Source organism: Lactuca virosa, chromosome 1 (assembly GCF_052849685.1).
Source record: "Lactuca virosa cultivar CGN04683 chromosome 1, Lactuca_virosa_CGN04683_v6, whole genome shotgun sequence".
In the NCBI taxonomy this organism is placed as follows: domain Eukaryota; kingdom Viridiplantae; phylum Streptophyta; class Magnoliopsida; order Asterales; family Asteraceae; genus Lactuca; species Lactuca virosa.
This window is the reverse complement of record NC_136426.1, coordinates 249021844-249027843: the sequence shown is the minus strand read 5'-3', so window position 1 is coordinate 249027843 and position 6000 is coordinate 249021844.

Sequence of the window (6000 nt, the reverse complement as noted above, 5' to 3'; positions counted from 1 at the left end):
TGTTAAGTTTTAAACTTATTAATGCAGTCCAACGATTTCCACGTTTAATAACATATTCAAATATTTTATCTCTTTTTGTAATATGTTGAGCATAAGGGAAACTTCTATTTTGGAAATCCAACTTCATAGCTTTCAGAAAGGTTTTTACAAAGCATTTTCCATATCAACTCTAATAAACTATAATGGGTATAGTTTGGGATAACCCTCTAGGCAGTTTCTTCCTAATCAGATTTCATAAATGAGTATATATAAACTATGGCAGATTTAGTTTATGTTAGATATCTTCTCAGGAGTATAAAGTACTATTATTCAAGAATAATTATTGTCTTATTCTGTTTCTCGCTAGTAAACTAGATTATACAGAATTGTGAGGCTCTACTTCAATACTGTACCCTTAGGTGTATAGTGATAAATCCTATCTCAGTATAACCAGAGTCTCCTGGAGGGAGAGCGTGAGATTTGTGAATAGATCTATTCGGGACTGACAATCCCACACCTGAACTGCTAGCTACAGTTAGGCGGGCACGCCTAGGATGAACAAATGTCATTTAGCATAATGCCTGAAAAACGTTATAAAGGTCTCTCGGTCATATCAAATATGGTTATACGACTCGCAAATAAGTATAAACTAACTTTGTTTACGGACTCTACCCTTCATTAGTTTTATTTTGAGTAATAAAACTACTTTCATATATGCTGATAGTAATCAAGGATTTTTAAACTGGCATCTCTACCTCTAGGACGGATAACATGTTTTTAGGGAAAATATAGGATTTTCCCAGGATAACACCGATTTTCTAAAACTGATGGTTTATCTTCTACTAATAGATACTCTTTCAACACTACTTTTCATAAGAAAATATAGGATTTTCTTGAGGAATACTTTCAAAAAAAATCAAAGAACAATTTTCTCTAAAACTAAATGCTTATGAACTCACCACCTTTATGCTGATATTTTTCAAACTGCTTGTATTCTCAGGGAATTAGTAGACGGGTACTTCCAGGAATTCGGAGAAACCGGAGCAATAAGAGTCATGTTTTCTATATTATACATACTTTTGATGTATTTAAAACAAGTTTCAAACTGATGTAAACACTTTTCATATTTGTATTCAATGTTTGGTTGTGTTTACTATGCTTGCTATACAAATGTTGTGATACTACGCATGACGTCCTCCACCCCGGAACGATTCCGCCATCACGGTTTCGAGGTGTGACACCCATAAACTGTTTTTCCCCAGCTTCCAGCCAACATGATGGCGTTCGACACTTTTCCCCATACAAAGCGTGATAAGGTGTCATCTTGATGCTTGAGTGGAAACTATTATTATAGGAAAATTCTACTAGAGGTAAGTGTTCATCCCAGTTACCTTGGAATTCCAGGGTACATGCTCTCAGCATATCCTCCAATGTTTGAATTGTTCGTTCGCTTTGACCATCAGTTTGCGGATGGTAAGTTGTACTCAAACACAACTTGGTACCCAATTCCTCTTGTAGACTTCTCCAAAACCTTGAGGTAAAACGACTTTCACGATCGGATACAATCGTTAACGGAACACCGTGAAGCCTCACAATTTCCTTCACGTAAGAATTCGCAAGTTTATCCATAGACCATTTCTCGTTGGCTTCTATGAAATGCGCACTCTTAGTGAATCGATCAACGACCACCCAAATCATGTCGTGACCGTTCCTTGTTCTGGGCAGTTTAGTCATAAAATCCATGGTAATGTACTCCCATTTACCCATGGGTACAGGTAAAGGTTCTAAACTCCCATACGGTTTCTGATGTTGTGCCTTAACCCTGGCACATGTTACACACTCGGCCACATACTTAGCAACATCGAGCTTCATCGTCGGCCACCAGTAATAGGGTTTTAGATCCCTATACATTTTCGTACTGCCGGGATGAATCGAGTACATGGTTTTGTGAGCGTCTTCCATTAGAAGACCTCTTACTCTTCCCGTCTTAGGTACCCAAATCCTATCTTTGAATACCTTCAGTCCTTGTCCGTTTGTATCAAACACCAACGTTTTACCCAAACGTTCCTCCTTCCGGTCATTTTTCTCCAAAGCTTCCTCTTGAGCTTTCTTTATACTTTCCACAATTGTCGAGACGACTTCAATTCTTAACGCTCTTGGCCTTTTCTTTTCAAGATTTACCTTTCGACTGAGAGCATCAGCCACAACATTTGCTTTACCAAGGTGGTAAAGTATCTCACAGTCGTAGTCCTTGAGTAGTTCTAGCCAGCGCCGTTGCCTCATGTTCAATTCCTTTTGATTAAAGAGATATTGAAGACTCTTATGATCAGTGAAAAGTTTACATTTAGTACCATAAAGATAGTGCCTCCATATCTTTAAGGCGAATACTACCGCTGCCAACTCCAGATCATGAGTGGGGTAGTTCTTTTCATGCTCTTTTAATTGCCTCGATGCATACGCTATCACTTTATCCCTTTAGGTCAGAACACATCCTAACCTAACTCCAGAGGCATCACTATAAACTGCGAAGTCATCAACTCCTTCAGGTAACGAAAGAATGGGTGCTTCACACAATCTCTTCTTTAACTTTTCAAAGGCTTCCCCATGCTTTTCATTCCAAGCATAAGTAGCTCCTTTGTGGGTCAAAGCTGTTAATGGAGTAGCGATCGAAGAAAAGCCTTGGATAAATCGACGATAATATCCGGCTAATCCTAAAAGGCTTCGAATCTCCGTAGGACTTTTTGGTTGTTCCCACTTCATCACAGCTTCAATCTTTGTTGGGTCAACCATTATTCCTTCTTGGTTAACCACATGACCTAAAAATTGGACTTCTTGAATCCAAAATTCACATTTGGAGAACTTTGCATACAACTTCTCCTTTTTCAGAACTTCTAGCACTTCACGCAGATGCTTTTCATGCTCCTGCTTGCTTTTCGAATAAATCAAGATATCGTCTATGAATACTATCACGGATCTATCAAGGTATGGTTTACAAACCCTGTTCATCAAATCCATGAAAGCTGCTGGGGCATTGGTTAGTCTGAACGACATAACCAAAAATTCATAATGTCCATATCTTGTTCTGAACGCAGTCTTTTCGATATTCTGCTCTCTCACCTTTAGTTGATGGTATCCTGACCTAAGATCGATCTTCGAGAAATAGCTCGAACCTTGCAACTGATCGAACAGGTCATCGATCCTCGGCAACGGTTACTTGTTCTTTATTGTCGCTTTATTCAGATCTCTGTAATCGATGCACATTCTCATACTCCCATCTTTCTTCTTTACAAATAACACCGAGGCTCCCCAGGGTGATGAACTAGGTCGAATGAAACCTTTGTCCAATAACTCCTGAAGTTGTGTCATAAGTTCTTTCATCTCGGTTGGTGCTAATCGATACGGTGCTTTTGCTATCGGCGTTGTTCCTGGTAATAAGTCGATGCGAAATTCTACTTGTCGATCAGGGGGCAATCCGGGAAGATCTTCGGGAAAGACTTCCGGATAATCACACACCACCGGAATATTCTGCACCTCCTTCTTTTCCTTCTTAGCATCGATCACGAACGCTAAATATGATGTACACCCCTTGGCTAAACACTTTTTGGCTTTCATTAGGGAAATGATTCCAGAGTTTACTCTGCGTTTGTCTCCATACACCATAAACGACTCTTTCCCTAGCAGGTTTACTTTTACTATCTTCTGCCTACACAATATTTCGGCACCATTGGCGCTAAGCCAATCCATTCCTAAAACTATGTCGAATCCATTTAACTCGATAGGCAATAATTCCTCGTGGAACTTATTCCCATCCAAGTCAATGTCGATGTTTTTCATACGATGGCTAACAGGTACAAACTTGCCACTATCAATTTTGACTAATAAAGCATTAACTAGTCTATCAACAGGCAAAGCTAGTTTTCTACCAAATTCATGCGAAATAAAGGAGTAATTGGCTCCAGAATCAAACAAAATTTGGGCAGGCAATTCGTTTACGAGAAAGGTACCTGAAGCGACATCGGCTTCTTCTTTCGCAGCTTCAAGTGTCATCTGAAAGGCTCTCTCCTTCGGCTTTGGTGGAAGATTGGGTTTTGCTGCGTCCTTCTTCTTTGGGCAATCCCTCAAAATATGCCCTTCTTCATGGCACCCAAAACAGACGTTCTTATTGAAGGTGCATTCATTGGCATAATGCCCTGGCTTTCCACACTTGTAACAAGTGATTTCCACGCTACATTTCCCAGTATGTTTCTTCTTACACTTGTCACACCACTTGGCTTCGGCTCTTCCTCCAAATTTTCTCGAACCAGTCTTCGAGAACTTGTTCTTTTTATTGGAACCTGAATTTCCTTCAAACTTTCTCTTTTCGCCAACTTCAACCTTGCTGGCGGCTCTCCCCTTAATCATCTCTTCAACAGACTTGGCATCCCAGACAGCTGCCTCCAATGTAAGTGCCTGACGTACTGGCACCACGTACTCCCATGGAAGTCCCTTTGCGTATCTGTCAATTTTTGTCAGCTCATCTGGGACAATACGCAAAGCAAAATCCATTTTGTATGTGAAGCTATTTGTGTATTCATCAACGGTCATACTCCCCTTCTTCAACGTTAGAAATTGGTTTTCTAACTCAAGTACGTTTTGGGCCGAGCAGTACTTGCGCTTAAAGTGCACCAAGAACTCTGCCCAAGTCAGTTGCAGTGGCTCATTAGGGCTTAGGGTTTTCCCCAGAGTGTTCCACCAACGAGCAGCACTACCCCTGAACTGACGTACTGCAAATGTGGTTTGTAACTTGCCTTGGCAACTACAAGTCATGAAAGCCAATTCCATTTCCGAGATCCAGTCCATTACTCCGACAGGATCTTCCTTTCCAGTGAAGGTCGATGGTTTGCAAGTCATAAAGTCCTTATACTTGCACCCATTTCTCTGAACTCTATCATCGTGGTTATTTCTCCCAACCACGAGCGGTTCACTATGACCAACCGATCTGCTGTTGTTCCCTTCTTCAGATCGATCGTCATTTAATTCACGTTGTTCAACAGGAACTGAAGGTTCATCCCTGTTGTTCAACAACATTTGCCTCAATTCCTCCCTTTGTTCAGCCATCATGGTCTGAATCATAGTTCGTACTCCAGCCATGGTGATGGGTTCGGGTGCAGCTCCTACTATAGGCACCTGTTCCACCACTTGGGGTTGAGGTTGAGGTTGTTGGTTTCTGTTTGCATTTCTCGCTCCACTTCGAGTTCTTGCCATTATAATCTATAAACTGAATAAGGCGAATTTAGGTCTTTATCCTCGATAGATATTTCAATTCCCTTATTACTCTGAAACGTTTACATGTTAGTTCTAATATCGTAATCGTACGCTTAGAATCCTACACACATAAGGTTTCCAGAACCGGTCGACAACAGACCATAGATCCGAACAAATAATGGCATATATGGCAAACATATAGCATTTAGCACATAAAGGCATTTTAGGCATCTTTCCTAAAATAAACTAGTGCTCGTGTCTAAAATATGGTAGACACTCATCTCACAATCATCACTTAGCATTCTAAGTTCAAGTCTAGAAATCCTACAATTTCTTAGTTCGCTTAAACTAATGCTCTAATACCAACTGTGACATCCCCTAATTTCTCGGCCAGAAAAGACCGATTTAATTTATGCTTTCAAAACAAAGTTAGCGAAATCTTTTTAAAAGATGTTGCGGAATTGGTCCCCAAAACAAAACATGATAAAAGTTTATCAAAACCTTTCTTTAAGAAAGTATATATTTTCCTTATATATCAAAACCTCGGGATGTCATGTTCCGATATAGATCAAAAGCATAAACAAGATATTATAAGCCTTACAACAGTTATTTACAACTACTGGCCTATAATCAAAAATTCTCTCATCGTCCTCTGACTATGCTCAGGGTCCACTACGTGTAACATAAAAAGCTGAGTGGGTCAGGCTTGGGAGCCTGGTGAGCATATAGGGTTTTCAACCCACAATAATAATAAACTTATTAAGTTCACCAATCAAC